This window comes from Rhinolophus ferrumequinum, chromosome 28 (genome assembly GCF_004115265.2).
Source record: "Rhinolophus ferrumequinum isolate MPI-CBG mRhiFer1 chromosome 28, mRhiFer1_v1.p, whole genome shotgun sequence".
NCBI lineage: Eukaryota > Metazoa > Chordata > Mammalia > Chiroptera > Rhinolophidae > Rhinolophus > Rhinolophus ferrumequinum.
Window position 1 is genome coordinate 13,789,491 of NC_046311.1, and position 19,738 is coordinate 13,809,228.

The 19,738-nt window shown below is 54.0% G+C and overlaps 1 protein-coding gene across 5 annotated transcripts in view; it reads right to left on the bottom strand.

The window, feature by feature from the left end:
- APBA2 (amyloid beta precursor protein binding family A member 2) overlaps nt 1–15,090 on the bottom strand; it is a 156,579-nt gene extending 141,489 nt beyond the window's left edge. For 4 of the 5 annotated variants that reach the window (XM_033100243.1, XM_033100244.1, XM_033100246.1 and 1 more), the window contains exon 1: nt 14,870–15,090. The gene's annotated coding sequence lies outside the window, so the exon portion shown is untranslated. Of the gene's footprint in view, nt 1–14,493; nt 14,555–14,869 lie in introns of those variants that run through there. The other variant, XM_033100242.1, reaches the window with a different exon arrangement.
- Between the last annotated feature and the right edge of the window lie 4,648 nt (nt 15,091–19,738).

A 19,738-nucleotide genomic window follows, 5' to 3' on the forward strand; every position in this document is an offset into this window, starting at 1 on the left:
CCATATCTAAAAATAAAGCCCTGATGAATAAAAGATGTAAATGTAAAATCACCTGAACTATCAATATAAGAAAGAAGCGCACACACACATACGGGTGTTTACATACACTTAGGATGGGGAAGCCCTTTTTCTAAGACTCAAAATTCAGGGACTATAAAAAAAGGCTTGATAGATTGGATAGATTGGACAGCATACAAATTCCACGTTTATGCACAAAGGAAGTCCAAGGACAAAAGGTAACTGGGTGAAAAGATCTGCAGTGTATATAGCAAATGAGAAATAACCATCCTACACAAAGAATACGTATAAATCAACAAGGAAAAGAGGCACAAGCCAATGGAAAAACAGGCCTGGGTAGAAAAAGAAACTGAAAATAAAAAATTCAAATCATTCAGCACATGAGAATAAGCTTGTCCTCACTCACAATTTTCAATGAATGATAACTTTGTACCCACAGGACTGAGTGAAACTACAAAGACGGACCATGTCCAGAGAGTGTCTGTTGGTGAGGACCTGGGGACACAGCTGTCCCACACAACCAGCACCATTTAAAATGGTCACGACCTCCCCAGAGAGCAACTTGGCAGTATCGTGTCACGCTAGAAATGTTCATCCATTCGGCCCCACAATTTGCCTCTGGAATATCCCCTGCAAAGACGTCCCCCGTGCAAGGATGGCACGAGAGTACCTTCCAGCATCATCCATGAGTGTGGGCAACGGGGCCAACCGGAAAGTTCAGCAGGAAGCAGTCAGATATTATGCAAATGTGACAAGAGGCGACGTCTAAGACTCGTTGCTGGGGGGATCGAAGAACAAGTCATATTGATACTGTAATCCCATTTTGTTGAAAAAATATTAAAAATAATATGAATGTCCGTATACAATGTAAGTCAACCATTGTTATAAATAAGGAAAAAAATGGGAGGAGTCTGCACCGGTTAACAATGGTCGTTTTGGCAGGGCCCGAACGGGGGTGCGGGTTGGAGGGCGTGGGCTTTCATTTTCTACATTACGTGTCTCTCTGCAACGTTTGACTCCTTGCCATGAATGCATGTTAACTTTATAACCAGAAAAACATTGAAATAAAAAATAAAATTCTGCTGATGCAAAACCAACGCCAAAGAAATCTGCGATCTAAAGTATGTCAGATGCCTGCCTGTCGCTGAGACCAGTATCCTTCTCAAGCCCAAACCCTGCTGCCAGAAAAATGTCAGACAGCAGTACAGTGGACCTTTGAACCACGCAGGTCCACTTGTATAGATTTTTTGCAATAAATACCGTAAACGTGTTTTCTCTTCTTTATGATTTTTTTTTTTACTTCCTTATGATTTTCTTTTTAATAACATTTTTTCTCTGGCTTAGTTTATTTTAAGAACACAGTATATGATACATAATATGTGTTGACAGACTGTTCATTGATTGGTAAGGCTTCTAGTTAACAGGAGGTTATTAGTAATTACCGAGTTTCCCCGAAAATAGACCTAGGCAGACAACCAGATCTAATACGTCTTATGGAGCAAAAATTAATATAAGATCCGGCATTCTTTTACTGTAATGTAATAGTAAGATAACACCGGATTTTATATTACATTATATGAGACCGGGTCTTATATTAATTTTTGCTCCAAAAGATGCATTAGAGCTGATTGTCTGGTGAGGTCTTATTTTCGGGGAAACACGGTAAGTATTTGGGGAGTCAAAGTTATACATGGAGTTTTGTCTGCAGGGGGTGCTTGGTGCCCTTAGCCCCCAAGTTATTCAAGGGTCAACTGTATTTTAAAAACAGAAATGTCTTATCTACCTATTTTTTTTAAGTATTAGCTCTTTTACTGTTCAATAATGAAACAATACACATTAACTGTGTCCCAGCTGGTACCCCACACCCCCCAAAAAAAAAAAAACGTTTAAAATTACTCCTGTGTTTCGTTCCATTCTTTGGCTGTCTCTCAGAATCTTCAGGAGGAGGTGAGAGGTGTGAACCCTTATTTTTGGACCTGGCGAGGGTTATTCTGCAGAGAAAGGTGGGTCTCCCCGGGTGCCCCCCTTCAAGGTCGGAGAGTACTGCCCCCTGAGACTTTGACCTCGCAGCTTCTGGTTGTTAAGACTCAGGGTTCGAGAATGAGACTACACAGAAAAGCATTTGAAAATTCATTACCAGAAGGGTTCCATGGAATCTGCTTCCACACAGAGAAAATCGTCCGTTTTTTCCAAGAACTTAAAAGTCCAATTTAGGGGAATTGATTGCTCCATTTTAAGTTCTTCAACCAGGGGAAATTTAAAAATTCTTCCTTTCAGCTCAACAGAGTGGATCCATGAACCTCTTGCTTCTGCAAAAGGAGGACGAAATCCCCCTGCGGCCTCAGCATCCCGCAGCTTTTGCTTGCATTCAGAGGGCCACCAAGGGCTTCAGGACACGACACGAGGCCCGGGGTCCCACCAGGACAACCAGCCACCTGACTCTCCCACACCCAAGCAGAACCAGCAGTCGAGGAAAACAGGGCTTGGCACCAATCCTTTTGCTAAATCACCACAAAAAATAAGATACTGTTAAAGTCAATAATGGCTCGTGAGCCCAGGTTCGAGTTCCCAGAGCCCCCATCAGGTCAGCACCCCAGCACCCCCAGCATGGAGTGCGTGGCCTCAAGAAAGGGAGGTCCCCGTTATCACACCTGAGTCATCAGCCCCCCACTGGCTTGTGTGTCATCGAGAAGTCTCTGAAACTCCCCACAGACCCACCCGCCCCCGAAGTTGTTGGTTTCCTTTCAAAATGCCACAAGCAAGCCTGGGAAGATGGGCCACTTGCTTCACAGGTTGCAAGTGGGGAAGATGGAAGACGTCCCCGCTGCTGCCTAGCCAGGCTTTGGGGCACAGGCTGGGTCCCACCCAGGCAGGTCCGTCTGACTCTCCATAAACCACAGCCAGCCCTGCTGGCTCCATGAGACGAGCCAGGAGGGGGCCCATGCCCACTGAGAGCCGAGATCCTGCCCCACCTTCTCCCTGCCCGACGGGGCTACTCCTTTGCACTGCGTCCTTCACCTCCTCCAAAAATACAGGAGGTGAAACTTCTGTCAGCTAAAGAAGATGAAATTAACAAACCCAGGGTTTCAGCGGCCAAACCGCCAGCCTTCCTGTGGGGACAAAGCCTTTCCCACCATCTCATCAACACTGACCATGAACTCCCAGCACCAGCCCAGCCCACACAGACGCAGGGCTCTCTTTTGCCTCATCGCTGAACCGTCTACGACTCACACATCAGCTTTGGTCCACACTGTGTCTTGTGACCAATATGAGCCCCCTAAAAAAAGGCCACTGGTCACTAACTGTAAGTGACTCAGGGGCTGAGCAGCGGAGGGCGCCCTCTCAGAACACTTTGCTGGGCACAGAGGAAGGACACAGAGGCGCTGCTGTCCAGGTCGGCAGACCGAGGAAATGTGATCAGCGTGCCTGACAGCTTACCGGCTGGGCTCATGTCACCTGCGGGTGGCCCCCAGCACACACGTAGAGTGCATCTGCGGAACAGGTTCTATCCAAGCACCCAGAAATCTGGGGCATAAAAAGATCTATCCTATATACTAAACTGAACTTTCCCCCCGTTTTCATGTGGACAATGAAGGAGACCAATAGACTCCGCAAAGCAAAGAGTCTGGAGCTGGTGACGGGGGACAGGGACACTCAGAGGCCCAGGGAACAGTGACACTGAGAGCCAGGAGGCATGGGGTGATGAGACTCAAATTGCCCTCCGATTTTTTTAAAATAGAGTTTTGTTTTTTGTTTTTAAGTTTTCAACCTCCAGAAAAACTGCCGACAGTAAGTTTTCAGCCTACAGAAAAACTGCCGACAGTACGAGTTCCCACGTGTGGTTCCGTCAGTAACATTTTACATCAACATCACACGCCTCTTACAGTTAATGAGCCACTATGGATGTGTCCCTCGTCCCTAGAGTCTACGCTTCAATGATATGAGCATTTCCGTCGTTTTCACCCAGTGTCCTTCATCTGTTCCAGGATCCCTTCCAGGACCTCACAGCACAGTTAGTCCTGTGTCTCCTTAGGCTCCTCCTGGCGGGGATGGAGTCTCCGATTTTGATGACACTACTGATTCATCGGTTTTGAGTACCGGTCAGGTATTTTCTAGAATGTCCCTCTAGGGGACTTTAACTGCCGTTTTCCTTACGATTAGATCGAAGGTATGGGTTTGGGGAGAAAGACCACAGAGGAGAAACCCCGTTTTCATCACATCGTATCAAGGGTCCAAACCATCAATGACTGTCACCACTGGTGTCAGTGTTGATCCCATGAAACCTCCACCCATGATTTCTGGGCTGACCCCCAGGAATTGCCGCCACGCACCGCTTCCCTCTGTTCTCCATCCTTCAAGCACTTTTGGTCCTCACTCATTGAAGCTGCATAGCGTATGCCCCTGAAACACTCGGCTGCATGCGTCTGGTTTTCCTTAAGAGCACAGCTCCACCACGTGCAGGAAGAAAAACTCATTGTGTAACTCACCCGTGTCACTTACACGTGTATAGATCTTAGCATCCTACACGGGTTTACGGGCTCTGATTTCATTTAGAAAATATAGTTTGTATCTAAATATTAATAAGCACTTGTTGGAATGGCCAAATCTAATTATCTCCACTAAATGAAATGTAATCTTGATTTTGATACCATCGTGCCAGCAGAAAAACAAGCCATGAGTCAGTCAATTGAAAGTTCTCCTTGAAAATTCCAAGACGATGTGTGGCTGGGTTGTTTTATTTCCCTTCACTTTTTATTGAAGTACAACACATGTCCTGAAAAATTCCGTATCATAAATGGGAACTCACCCAGGCAAACCAACACCAAGACCAAGAGATGGGACATTGTCAGCACCTCTAGGAGCCCTGCCACCACACGCGGGGGCCCTTTGTACCATCTCCCAAGGGCCACCTGACTTCCAACCCCGCGGACGAGAGTTGGCTGTCGTCTTTCCTCTCAGTGGGATCACACAGTAGAGACTCTTGCGTCTGGGTTTTTCACTCAGTGTTGGCAAGTTGCATGGACAAGCAGTGTCCATTCTCAGCTTGCTGCCTGGTGTTCCGTGCGGGAAGAGGCCCCTGTGCACCGAGCCAGTCTGCTGCTACTGCACACCTGGTCATTGGCAGTTTGGTGACGACAACCACGCAGCCATGGGCACGCTTGTGTGTGCATCTTGATGACACGTCAGCTTCCTATGGCTGCTGTCACAGATCACCACAAACCTGGGTGGCTTAACACACACACACACGTATCCTCTCACAGTTCTGGAGGCCAGAAGTCAGAAACCAGGGTCACTGGGCTGAAATCAAGGGGTGGCAGGCACATGTGCCATCGGGTAGCCTGCGGGAGAATCCGTTCCTTGTGTCTTCCGGTTCCTGCTGGTTGTCAGCATTGCTTGACTTGTGGCCACTCACTCCACCCTATGCCTCTGTGGTCACGTGGCCTGATTCTGTGTGTGAAATCTCCCTCTGTCTCTCTTAGAAGGATCCTTGGGATGGCACATAGAGCCCATCCAGATAATCCAGCATAATCTCATTTCAATATCCTTAATCACCTCTGCAACACTTTTCCATGTAACACGCACCGGTTCCAGGCCTTGTGACCTGACAGCTTCAGGAGTCACCATTCAGCCCATCACAGTGGCCATGTGTCCATGTCCCTCTGTTTCAGAATGGGCTTGCCAGTCACAGCAACTGTGTATTTGTAACTTTACCGGATACTGCAGAGTGGCTTGCCAAGGCAGCTACACGAATTTACACCCCAATCAACAGTGAGCGTTCTGGCTGCTCCACGTCCTCACCAACACCTGCGACTGTCTGCTCTTTTCCACGTCAGCCTCCCAGGTGGGAATGCACACTAGTGTCACGTTGGGACGGCTGATTTTATGTGTCAACTTGACTGGCCACGGGCTGTCCACATTATTAATAAATATTATTTCTGGGCATGTCCGTGAGGGAGTTTCCGGATGAGATGAGCGTTGGAATCGGTGGACCCAGTAAAATAGATTTCCCTCCCCAGTGTGTGTGGGTGTCACCCAGCCCACTGAGGGCCTGCGCAGAACAACAGGCAGAAGAAGGGGGCACTTCTTTCCTGCCTCGCTGTTCTGCTCTTGAACTGAGATTTACACCATCGGCTTCCTTGGTTCTTCAGGCTCAGGTTGAATGAGACCACCGACTCTCTTGGGGCCCCCAACTTACAGACAGCAGGTCATGGACCTTCTCGACCTCCATAATCGTGAGTCAATTCCTCATAATAAACCTCCAAAAACATATAACACACACACACGTGGCCTACTGGTTCTGCTTCTAGGGAGGACCCTGACTAATACACTTACAAGTTGCTTTGCAGCTCCCCGATGACGAACGGAGTTGAGCACCTTTTCATGTTTATTGGGCCCTCTTTTGGTAAAGAGTCTTTTGCCCCCTTTTCCTATTTGGCTGCCTGCCTTTTTCTTGTTAACTACATAGTGCGCTATTTTAAGACAAGTCATTTGTTAGAATATATCCCACCAAACACATGTGTGGAGAGGAGAAAAAGGTTTTGGAGCCAGGGCCTGAGAGGTAAGGCCCAGATGTGTCTAAGCGATTGGCTGACATGAATTCTGGACCACGAACACTGTTAATGGACTCCGTGAGCTTGGACAGTTTCCCTGAGGCATGTGTGTGAGAGCTTGAGGACCACGGTCAGGAAATGGGGTGGGTGGGGAAAAAAATCAGCCCCCGTTACTGTATTATGTCTCCATTTGCTTCCTTAAAACCAAAGTGAATTTCAACCTCAAGGATGGCCACTGGGACAGAAAACTCTGTATTTCTACAAATACACGTGCATTTTATGAGACTCTTCTGACTCAGTAGGAGGCAGCTGCTGACCAAGTCAGCGTGGTGTCAGCCCATCCCCAGGCAAACGTGTCCCTTCCCTTTGGTGGCTATCGTGCATGAGCTTGCAGAGGCTGCCGTCACCAACGTAACCACTGGATTTCTGCTGTGAAATATCGGATATTAAATACACCAGAGCTGCGTTTCTCTGTGTCACGATAAAGGAAGAAAGCAGGCGTGGGGCGTCCGTCAAAGCGCAGCAGGGTAATATTAGCTGTTGGATGAGAACCATCAACAGGCAGGCCCCAGGGCCGTGCTCCCAGCAGCGCACAATCCTCAGTGAGCGTCCCTCTCCCCCGCCTAGTGCAGCCACGTGGCCCGTGGCACAGAAAGGTCGACACACAGAGCTCGCCCCCATCCAAAGCAGCTTTCTCCCAACAAATCCTGATTTCTAATTAGTCCAACAGTTAGCAGACCGGTGCCAGGTATGGCGCATGGGAGTAAGGATGGAAGGAAGCATCCAAGCCCTTCCCTGCCAGCGTGACAGGGGCAGGCAGTGGGGCTCAGAGGAGGGAATGGTGCCCACCCCCTCCCTGTGCAGGAGCAAAAAAGAAGCAACGCTAAGAGGTGTTTTCTGAGCCAGCATTCAGCAGAAGATGCTGCAGGCTGGAAAGGGGAAGAAGGGCCGGAGCTGCAGGCGCCGAGGGTATCGCCTACTGAGCTGAGCCCTGACACGTGTCCTCGCGTTCACCAGCCCACAGAGGCCTTGGGGACCCAGCTTCCCAGCCACGCTATGCCAGGAACGTCTGACCAGCAGATGTGTCTCTGCCCTCTCCTTCCCCAGGCCTCTGCCCTCTGCCCTGCCAGCGAGGTGTCAATCCCCCTCCAACAAAGGGCCAGAAAGCCACCGGGAGCCGTTGTCATGAGCCAGCTCCCCAGAGAAGCGGGGGATGGCTACTTGGGGCGCAGCTCCGGCCACCTGACCTGTGACCCTCTTATCTTTGCTGCTCACCGACAACTGGAAACCAGGCTTTCCTGTTTTCCCGACGACCGTCCTGCCGAGTAAGTCAGCGAATCCACGGAGGTTAACTCAGTGAGCAAATGAATAATGTGATTTATGGTTTGTCGTGGATTTCGTCATTCACGTGGATGAACAGTGGCAATTGAATCTAGAAAGCCTGCAAATCGCTAAAGGGTAAAATTAAACGTCCGTGAGAGTGAGCCTGAGACTTGGCGGCTGCCGCCTCCCACAAGGAGCCCCAGGGCCCCGCAGGGCGCCCAGCTCTCCCTGCGCCCCATCCAGCCGTCCCCAACACCCTCCGGCTGCCCTCCATGCACAAGGCACTCACGGGGCCGGTGCTGCACCCCTCCATGCGTGTCCCACCTGGAGACACCACCAGGTGCTACACTGTTCCTCCCCCAGGTTCCACCCCCTGGGACACTGGTTCATGGAAAACGCTCTCCTGCAGATTGCTGGGCATGGCCTGTGGGCATCAGCCCGCTGCTCTACTCCCAACCACAGCAGCAGCTCCCCCGAGGCCACCCAGGTCAGGCCCCTGCGGCATGGGACCATCTCCAGCTCTGGGACCATCTCTCACAAACCACATAATTCTGCTGCCAAACACTCAGCCCTCCCCCGTGCGCCCGCCTCCAGGCGGCCCTTCTGCATGGAGGAGCATACACCCACTCTTCCAGAATGGGGTCCCACCCATGCTGGGACCCTCACACCTTCTGGCTGCTGCTTTTCTAAGGGGGGCTTTGGACCCAGAGCCAGAATCAGGCTCCAATACCATCCTCCATTCGCCAAGAGCCCCTTCTCCACACCCTCTCTCCTGACTTCACCCAGCTCTACACAGGGTCAGAAAAGACATGTTGGATGGATGGATGGATTGGTGGGTGGGTGGGTGGGTGGTGGGTGTGTGGGGATGAGCTCCCAGCAAAGGAAAGGGGCTCAGGGATGAGCGGTGGGTGGGTGAGAGGATAGGTGGAGGGCACCTGCCCTAGTGCCAGCATTGCAAAGGCCCCGCACGTCAAAGGACTAAGAGGTAAATGCCAGGGGTAGAATGAGGGCTGCCCCGTAAGTGTCCAGTACCCCTTTGTTTCCATTATTAAATAAACCATCCCATCCTACATGATGGTGAAAAGCAGCACAACATACAGAGAGTTAAGACGGGGAGAACGCTGCCACACCCGAGAGTGCCCCAAGGCCGCTCCCCATATGAAGTCGATGCAAGTCACAGGTGCCTCTGCCTCTGGGGCTATCACACCAGCTGCCGTAACAAACACCAGTCATCACTGCTGATCAAGCACAGACCAGCCCGTGAACAAAAAGAAAACCATTACTTAATGATGCAATTTACTTAAAAGCCAAAATCTGTGAAAGCCCAAAGGAGAGACACATTAGGGGTCCCCGGTCTGGCGTGGCTTCTGCTCTCAGAGTTTCCAACCCAAGAAACGGCTCAGAGACACCCCCAAGAATGGGAGGCAGACTGCACGTGCCACCCGCCACACGTTGGCACGCTCCTCTCCCGCAGCCGAAGCGCAAAGGCCACGGCAGAACCTCGCCGTCCATGCACACAAAGAAACGCACGTCTAGTGGGGGCTGTGGGCCAGGCCCAGTCCACTGCTGTTTCCTGCAGGAACAGCAGCCAACAGCACCGACTCAGGCCGGCCTCAGGGACTCCTGACGTAGCAGTCAGGCCAGGTGGGCAGCGCTGGGACCCAGGGCCAGGATCAGTCATCCATCAGCCAGCACCAGCTGTCACTGGTAGCAGCCAGGACCAGCCAGAGAGCCCAAGGCAGAGCCCGGTATGAGTCCTGGCAGGCACGTTAGGGAAACACACACACACACCCTAACCCCAGGACTGACACTGGCCACACTGACCCGACACTTTCTTGTGACAAAACACTCACATCTCATCTTAGTCCATCCTCGCAGAAACTCGGTGGCCGGCGACGAAGGAAGCTCAGCCCTGTGTGTGCCTTTCGCAGGAGTCAAGTCCGACTCTGAGCAGTGGTGTTGGCTGGATGCTGGAGGCACAGCCTGGCTTTCTCGAGCTTCCAACTGCTAACACAGGCCCCGCTCCACTCCACCCCAGCTGTGACAGCTGTCACCAGCTCTGGATAACGTGGACAGATGTTAGAACACATGGCTCACTTGTTACACCGAAAGACAGACACGTAAACTGAGTTTTATTTGAACAATGCACACGTTTGGTGCCAGAGGGACCCGAGAAATCCATCACCCCTAAAGCCACGTGTTCACTCAATTACCGGGTCTCCTAGTTTTGAAACAATGGATTTTTCCAAGACAACTGATACTCAAACCAACTAGGGAAAACTATACACCGCATTTTTTAATTAAATTAACAACGCATAAAACAGGTCACAGAAAGTCACATTTCGAGCTGCCTTGCTAGGGACTCAGTTCTGGGAACGGAGAACATACATGAGTACATGACCGTGGCAGGAGGTGTAATGTGCAGTGACAGATGCTGAGAAAGACTCCCAAGGCTGGTGATTCGCCCCAGGGCCCAGGATGAGTGGCAGAGCCAGGTTCAAACTGAGCTCTCCATGCTCCAAATCCCTTCCCCTCTCCTGCCTCATGAAACCACTGCGTCTTCCAGGCAAGGCCAGAGCACAGGAAGGAGAGTGAGACCGGGGGAGGGCGCCGGGAAGGGAAGGCTGGCGCACAGGCACAGGCAGAGCAGCTGGGAGCCTCGAGACACCGGGTCTGACATACGGTACGAGACGAGTTTAGAAACATCCAGATGGAGGAGAAAGGGAACCTGGACAAGAGGGCGCCTGGTTCCCAGCACACCCACACGCCAGGTGACTGCAGGATCCCGAGGAGCTGGCTCTGGCCTCAGGGACGGCCTGAGGGTAGAGCACCCAAACGGCCAAAAGGGAACTTCCGTGAAGAATCAGAATGCCCACTCTTTGGGATGGACTCCCTTTCCAACCATGGTGTCTTCTGATCTATGTGACAAATGACCTAAACATACAATTCCCCAGATCTTTCCTGCCCGCCTACTGAGCACATGGCTCTGTGCGAGGGTCCAGGAAGGATTCCAAATGTGAGTACAGCTCGGTTCCAGCCCTGGGTCTCTGGGAACGGAGGAGCAGGAAGCCTCAGAGTTTCTGCTCTCAGAGTTTGAAAGGAAGGATCAAGCTCCTTGGGCTTTGATCATTCAATTCAATTCAATTCATTCATTCATTCATTCAATTAATTAATTCATTCATTCATTCACCCACCGAGTAGCACTGAGGGTCTACAAGGCCCCAGGCACTGTTCTAACTGCCAGCGAGAGGTGAACAAAATCTTTACGTTGCAGTGGTAAGAGATAGACAGTAAACAAACAAGTACATAAATAAGAAAGAAACACGAAGCAGGGTTAACAAGAAACAGGGAAGTGATGCTGATTTAGATGGGCTAGGCAGGGAGTTGGCATATAAACAGAGAACCAAGTGGGCATGTGGACCAAGCACGCGCCAGGGAGAGGGAACGGCAGGTGCAAAGGCCCTGAGGCAGGTGTGAACATGACAAATTTGAGGACCAAGGGGATAAGAAGGAAAAAGCCCACATTCAGCTGGGATCATTAAGGATGGATAAGCGTCCCTGGGCCAGGAAGGTTGGGACAGTGTGGGGACAAACCAGGGCAAGCCTGGACATTGAGCCCATCTGCCTGGAGCCTGGACAGCTTGGAGGGGCTATGGTTGGGAGCAAGGGCGGAACTTGAGAAAACCAGACTGAGGAGTGTGGGTGTGAGTGGGCACTCGGGAGCCATGAGGGCTTCAGCAAGGGACACCAGACCTGTGGGCCCAACCTGCCAACGCGCAACCCCACAGCCGGCACAGAAATCCTAATTCACATAGCAATGGCAGCCCACCAACATGTACGGCTCCCAGGCAGACGTGGGAATCCCAAGCCCCACAGAGAGAGCCTGGCTCTATGACCTTGAGGTCACTGTCCTCCCTGGGCTCCCCCGGGCATCTGAGAGAGAACAGGGAGAGAGTGTTGGACTGGCTGAAGGAGAGGCAAGAAAAGATGGTGCCCACGACAGCTGACAGCCCGTGCCAGCAGGCTGCTCTGGGACATGAGCTGGACCCAACCCAGGAGGGGGGCGGGGTGCCTGGGGACAGGGAATGAGCCAGAAATCCTCCTCGTGGGCACATGGCCCGACCACCAACCGGACACCTGGGCCACTTCTTGGTGAGCAATCAAACGTGACCCACGTCAGGGATCAAGCTGCATGCCAGTCCACGCCTCCTGCACCCCCACACGGCCCCTTTTCTCACAGCCACCCAGCAAGGTCGGGGCTGTGCCACCCAAGGCTTTCTCCCACTCTCATCGTTTCTCTAAGGCCAGGCTGCAAGGCATGCCGGGTTCCTGTTCAGGGCCTCTGTGCCCACCTGCCCGTGCCCTCGGGCTCCCCGCGACAAGAAAGGTTTCTCCAAGTCTTTAGACTGTGTATCAGGAGAACCTCACCTCAGAGGTGTCAGATCGGGTGTGCAGGACCAAGGACAGAAGGGGGGGACCGAGACGGCAGGGGGGGTGGGGGGGACAGGACTGTGCCCCCAGACAAGCCTCTCGGCCACCCACTCCAGACAGAGCCCAGCCTGACACCAACCTCTCCACCAGGTGTGTTTTTCCTCTGAGTTCCTCAGTTGTGTCTAGGAAAAAATCAAGGTGTTTTAGCGCTCCCTCTCAGCTTCCAGGGGTGTGACTGGTGTCGTTTACAATTATCTTGTATTTTTATCTAGCATTTCTTAGCTCAGTTGGCAAATTGGATTATTTATGTGCCTCCATTTCACAATCCATCGCCACCAATGATTCCTGTGAAATGTTTTATTTTGTGTTTTTTTTAAAAAAAGGGTTAGAAGTACTCAAGGGGCAGTTATGGGGAACAAGTTATGAAGCCACGACGTGGGCCTGGGGTGCCCAAGAAAGCAAGCAAGGTGGACGAGAGTCAGAAGTGGCCCTCACCTACGCGGCCCTCCTGCCAGGGCCCACCCCTTCTCAGGCTCACTCACTCCCACACACACCCATCTGCTTCAGCCCGCAATTCTCCAGACACAGAAGCCCGGTACCCTAGAGACGGAAAGGCAGGTAGGGGGTAAAGGGCACAACCATGCCCCTGAAAATGTCCAGAGGTCTGGACAGACAGACTCCCACAGAAGACTCTTGCGACATCGCGAGAGCCATCACCCAGACCAGGCCCAACTCCGGAGACCACTCCAAGGGTCTCCCCTGCTGCGCTGGTGGTATCCACAGGGGAGGCTGCCAGCTCAGCAAGCTGACCACCAGCAAGCTCCAGCTCATCCACTCGGGCCCCGGACACAGCCCAGGGTCCCAGCAGGTTCCATGTCTGCATTGCCCAGGAGACCCTCTCCAGGCCAGGCTACAGGTGGAAGCAGCATAAATGGCCACCCAAGAGTGAGGGCATAGGGCGAGATAGCCTAGCAGCTCTAGAGCAGGAAACCAGACCGTGTCCCCTGCATGGTGGATCCCGCCCAGGAGAGGAGGAGCCCCCACTTGCCTCACCAGAGGGCCCACTAATCCAGAGGCCTAAGCAACCCACCGCCCGCCGGCTCTGGGCACCACCAATGTGGACCTCAGGGAGAGCTGGCTTGTTTCACCCTCGAAGCTTTCAGGTCATTATTTCTAAGACCACTGTTCTTTCTCAAAAAGAAAATTCCCACAAAGGGGACAGCGGCTGAAGAGGCCAGACTGCTCAGCCCACACAGGCCAAGTGTTGGAATGAGATGCCAGGACTGGGGCACGTCGGCCAGCTGCATGGCCACTTGTGACCTGGCTCCAACACAGATTCGAGTCTGGCCCCTGCAAGGCCCAATCTGAACGGGTCTGAAACAATAAAGTCCTCCTTCGGCGAGTCAGTACGAAGTTAGGACTAGCACGGGTCATCTCAGCGTCCCCGCTCACTGAGGCTCTGGCAGCTGGGCGCCAGGCCCAGGGCACAGTGGCCCCAGCCTCCGCACACAGGCCCGCCAGCCGGCCCAAAGCCCAACTTGAGGGTCTAGGGGGCTCGATGTCCGCCTGGACCGTCAGTGGCCCAATCTACCGTTAGCAGCCTTGCCCCGCTATGCCCGCCGCGGGCAAGGGGCTGGCGAATGAGGCAGGTCTGCGCCGCGCCCCCAGCCCCGCGGCCGGCGGCCCAGGGCTCCGGGTGTGCAATTTTTAATTGAGGAGTTTCTCCCTCTGGGTCTCATTACAAAGGGAAAAGGGGGAGGGGAACGAAAATTGGGGCTCAGATTTCCAGGAGGCAGAGAACCCCCCGAAGCGCCCCCAAACTCGCGAGTTGCCGCCCATCACGTCGACTTTGTGCCAGTGCCCAGCGGGGCCGGGTATCGCACTGAGGACCGGGTCAGGCCCGTGAAACCCGAGCGGGCAGCCCCCGCCGCTCGGCGCCCCTTGTCCGCGCGGGGTCGCCCTCGCTGCGGAGTCCCCCGCCTGGGATGCGTGAGCGGCGGGTTCAGCCCCGCGCGTTCAGGGGGGGCGCCGGTCCGCACCCCCAGCCCCCAAAGGCGCCCGGCTGCCCCGCTGGGTCCGGGGGACAGTACTCCGGCCGTGGCATCTGCTCCCCTCACCTCTGCCCCCTCGCTGGCCCGAGCCCCGAGGCCGGGCCGGGGCTCCCGCTTACCTGGCCCGGGCGCGGGGCTGCGTGGCTGCCCGGCCGCCCCCGCCAGCGCCCGCGAGGCCCGCGAGGCCGCCGCCGCAGCTCTTTGTGAGCCCGCGCCGCGCCGCACACCGCGCCTGCCGACGAGCCCGGGAAGCTGGATAGTGGCGGGCGCGCCCCAGACGCGGCGCGCTGCACGCAGGGCCGCCTCTGCCGCCTCCCCGCACCGGCTTCTCCCGCTGCCCCCCGCCCGGGACGCGGGCCGGGAGAACAGTGGCAGGCCGGCTCGCGCGGCGGGAAGCCAGGGAGGACAAAGATGGGTCGTGCCCAGCCCCCTTCCCTCGCCCGCCACCCCCGCCCCAGCCCGGCGCCGGGACAGTCGCGGGGTGGGCGGGCGCACCTGGGGCCGGGTCCTGCGGGGATGGTCTCGGGAACAGGAACCGGAGCCCAGGCTCTGGAAGCCGCGGCGCCCCACCGCCCTGGGCCCTGGGGAGCACACAGATTCCCGGGCGCGCCCCGGACCTGCTGGAGCTGGAGCCTGAGGGGTCCGGTCCTCCGGCGGGTAGAGCAGGCGACGCGAGGCTCCACTGCGCCCGCACCCAGCCCCGCGCGCCGCGCTGCCCCCTGGTGGCTCGGGAGCGCGAGCGGCGCAGAGGCGCCGCGACGACCGCGCCCTGCTCGGCCCGGCGCGTCGCTATGAGAGGAGCGTGTGTGAGGGAGGGGGTTGGGGGAGTACCTGCGAGAAACCCCGGAGGATTGCAGCCTCGGAAAGTCCCACCTGCAAGGGGGGGACCCCTGCCGCCCCCCCACCGCAGAGCCCCCGACGCGGGCTGCATGCCAGGTCTTCCTTCCCAGCTTCTGGTAAGCACCCATCTCCCAGGACCCTGTGCCCTCCAGTACCGGCCTCCCTCACCGAGGCCTTTCTCTTCTTGCTGTCCTGAATGGAGAGGACGCCTAAGCTTGTTCCCTTCCAGTGACCCACACATACCCAAGGAGAGTCTGTGATCCACCCCCACAGTGCGAATAACCGCCCTTGAAGCCCCTGAAGGTTGTGCTGGACATGCTGGTGTCACCTTTGACCGCTTTGGCTCTGTCATTCAGCCCCACAGCAGATGAAGTCACCTGTGGGTTCTACCTGGGGACGTGCATAGGGCGCCTTGTTGCTCAGAGCTGGCTCAGGTGTCTCCTCCCCCGAGTCCTGATTATTGCCTTCTGTTTTCTTCTTTGGCTGGATTGGGGTGAAGCTGTGGTGGGGGGAGTTCTGAAGGAGTGCTGCAGAAGAAAGAGGGGGCCCCTCCTGCTGCCCTGAGGGCCAGAGCTGAGACCCTGAGAAGAGGGGGCTGGGAAAAGCTGAATCCTGAGCCAGGCTAATGCAGACTTGGTGTGGGCCTCCTGTGGCCTTAGGCTCCCTCCTGCCCCCACGCCCCCTCCCACCACCTCCCAAAACACTCACACTGACCAGAGGGTTAGACCCTACAAGTGGGCGGCTGGTCCTGGTGGGGCAGGTTTGTAGCCCAAGTGCTAAACAGAGGCAGCAAAAGCAGAGCCCAGAAGCGGGCCAGCGGCAGGTACCCACTCACTCCCCTCGCCCGGAGGTACTTATCTTCACTGTTTGTGTTCCATCTACTTAAACATTCTGGTCAGCCAGCCAGTGAAAAGTTCCGCTTCATCCAGCCTTCTCTGGGCCAAGCATTTCTCCGCATGCCAACAGCTGGAAGAAATGACTCCAGAGCCTCCCTCGTCAAGGATGGGGTCCAAATGCGTTCATCTTCTAGTCTTACCCCAGTGTGCACAAACCCCTCAGGAAACCAGACACCGTGACCATGGATGTGAGTGAGCTGCTAGTTCTGGGCTGTTCCCTTCAACAGCCTCACTAGAGCCCTTCCCGTGGCAAGCTCTGGGCCAGCCACTGGGGTGAGACCCCATCCCTGCACATGGGAGCAATCGCGGCTGAATTCCACAGGCTCAGAGGCACAGGCCTGCCCCAGCCTCACTTGGGACTCCTAAATCTGGTGGGCTCGAACCGTCACCATTCAGAGAAGTTGTGAAGACTCTTGGAGAGGCGAAAGCCTGTCTCAGTATTCCACAAAACCAAAAAGCTGCAACCTACAAGATTGCTAAATTTGACTTCAGAAAAATTCCTGCATGGCAAAAATTCCTCCATAAGCAAAGTCAACATCAAACGAGGAGAGGTAACAGCTAGAACAGGCAAGAAAAAGAAGGACAACTTGATAGAAAAAAAAAGGCAACGGTAGAGAGCAGACAGTTCACAGGAAAGGAGATACAAATGACTTTTAAACATTGGAAAAGAGATCCTCCTTATTCATAAGAAACTCAAATGAAACTACACCTAGAAACGATGGTTTTTACCTGTTAGAGACCCACAAGTGCAATAACACGCATGGAGGGACTTTAGATCACGTATATCAAAATGACAAATGCACAAGCCCTTGACCTAAGAATTCTATTTCTAGGAATTTTTATGCATGCATACTGCACGCGTGCACAATAGCCCTAAGCGGACTTATTTATCATGTTACTGTTTGGGTAGCGAATGACTGCCAACCAGCTTCCATATCCAGGAACAGGGGACTGTTAAAAACGTGAGGACACAAGCAAACACTGACCGAGTACACCGCCGTAAAAGGAGGAAACAAGGAATCACATGAGGAATTAACATAGAAAGTTAACGTAAGAACAAAGAGCAGATGTGTGTAGTTTGCCAACGTCTGCGTAGAAACACAAAGCAGACACACGCTGGTATGCAGTCATAATTTGAAATATATCTATCCCAAAGCAAAATTTGTAAGTTATCACTCATAACCATGGTTCTTAACTTTTTGGAGAGTAGAGACCTTTGAGATCTCTGGTCTCTTTCCCCAGAGGATGAAAAAATAGCCCCTCTGACCCAGTAGCTATGGCAGATAACCTGTGTGACTCTAAGGGTTGAACCCCGCGGCCGTGCTACCTACCGTCACTTAGTGGCCGTTTTCGTGAATTGCAGGCTAGGTGCCAATACTGTTAAGTCAAGCGCAGTTCCCCTGCCAGTCCAGACGTCCCGCAAGGCATTTGTAAACTGAAGCCAAAAACTTGTCAATTCCTCAGCACTGGCCATAAGTTAGTTTTAGAAAACAATGCACGCCTCTCTATACAGGGTCAGAAGATTAATCTCTGCCTTATAGGCTGGGGAGGACGTTCCCTTATAAAATTCCTGAATGACAGAACAGTAAATTCTTTCACTTCTACGGTGTTTCCCAGAAGATAAGACCTCACCGGAAAATAAGCCCTAACACGATTTTTCAGGATGACATCCCCTGAACATAAGTCCTACTACGTCTTTTGGAGCAAAAATTAATATAAGACCTGGTCTCATTTTCAGGGAAATCCTGTAGGCTGAGTGTATAAATGGCTTTGATTGATGAAGACATGTTCTCTGGGTGGGGATGGCAGAACAGCTCCCTTCCCGTAGGTACCGCTTGGCACAAGCCTTGCTGGGTCTCCCTCTCTTGTGAATGAATTGAGTCCCAAGCACTTGCCTTGAGCTGCCCCTCCTCCCCCCTTCACCTGTGCCACCAAAGGTGCCCTGAACCAGGAGCCAGGGGTATGTACTCTGGTCCCAGCAAAGGCACCAGCCAGATGCAGCTCCTGTTAAAGCCACTCCCAACAGAAAGCTGGGCTTTCCTGAAGGCGCAGGGCTCCGGCATGAGCCTGGCCACGTCACGTCCCCCTGCCCGGAGCCTCTGGGGGCAGGAGAGGCTGACCCGGCCCAGCACGGCCCACACCCCTGCTTGGCAACAGTTCCAATGGCTCGCAGGGGCCACTGCCAGCCTGGTGTGCTCTTCCCCAGGCCCTTGGGCTCTCCAGGAAAACCTCCTCTGGCTGCCCACCCCATGGAGCTGATCTGAGGGCGACATGCTCTGTCCAGCACGTTCCTTCTTGGCTTTCATTGTGGCCTACAGTTCCTTATCAGCACCTCTCTCTCACTCTCTCTCTCTCTCTCCCCCCCTTCCCACCCCACCCCATATCTACTTTGGCACAGCTCACGGCACACTGTGCCTGGTCCAGAGAGCGCCCTCAGTAAAAGTTTGTTGACTGAACAAACTAACACATGAAAGGAAACTATTTCAGAAGCACTTCAAGGTGTTCCTGTCCCCAAACATGCCTCGGGCCCCCCTCCCCCACCACCACAACCACCTACAGAGTGTGCTGTGTCCAGCAAAGCCCTGTCATCACATAAGTTCATCCAACGGCTCACGGGGGCCTCAGCAAAGGCTGACAGAGAGGAGAGAAGGTGGGGACATATAGAGACATCCCTACAGAGAGGCTGCTCAAAACTCGTGCCCAGCGCGCCACTTTCAGAAACGTGGAAGGCGGAAGAGGACACAGTCTCTATGGCACACTGGGTGCAAGGCTTCTAGGAGCCATGCCCTCGGTCCCAGGGGAAGCGTTTGTGTTGGCGTCTATTGCTGCTGTGACAGATTACCGCAGCCGTAGTGGCTTCCAACATACAGTTCTGTAGGTCAGAAGTCCGACGCCCATCTCACCCGGCAAAATCAAGGCGTTGGCCGGTCTGCTTCCATCTGGAGGCTCCAGGGGCGACTCTGCCCTGGCCTGTTCCTGCGTCTGGAGAGCACTCACATTCCTTGGCTCCTGGCCTCCTTCCTCCACCACCAAGGCCCAGAAAATTGCTGTTCTTCACTTTTAAGGACTCACGTCATTAGGTTCTGCCCGTCCAGGTAATCCAGGAGAATCTCCCCTTAACCACATCTGTGAAGCCCCTTCTGCCAGGAAGGTAAATATTCACAAGTTCCACCTGCTTAAAAATGCTGACCACCATCGGAGCCTCCAGCGAGTCGTCCTCTTGTTGCTGGTGGAGGGCCTGGCCTCGATGCTGAAAACGCAGCGTCTGCGAAGCCCAGTAAAATGAGGTGTGCCTGTGTCATGTGGGGTCTCAGCTCCCGCTCCCTGCACAAGAACGCAGGCTATGGTGAGGCCAGAAAGGAACACCCACAGAGCCATGGATGGGGGAGTTGTACCACTATAGTCTCGCTGGCGGCTGCGATGGAGACACAGGAAGCAGGAGCCACACGATCTGCAACCTGCCGTCCGCTTCTCTGCTAAGCAACCAACCCCCTTTCTAGCGCAGCCACGGCAGTTATATTACTGGCCAATGGCTCACTGGTGACAGCTGATGGCCAACTAGTCACAGGAGCCAGCACCTTTCCACGTGAGGCCGAGAGCCTGGAAACTGCTCTCCTGGCTCTGTCCC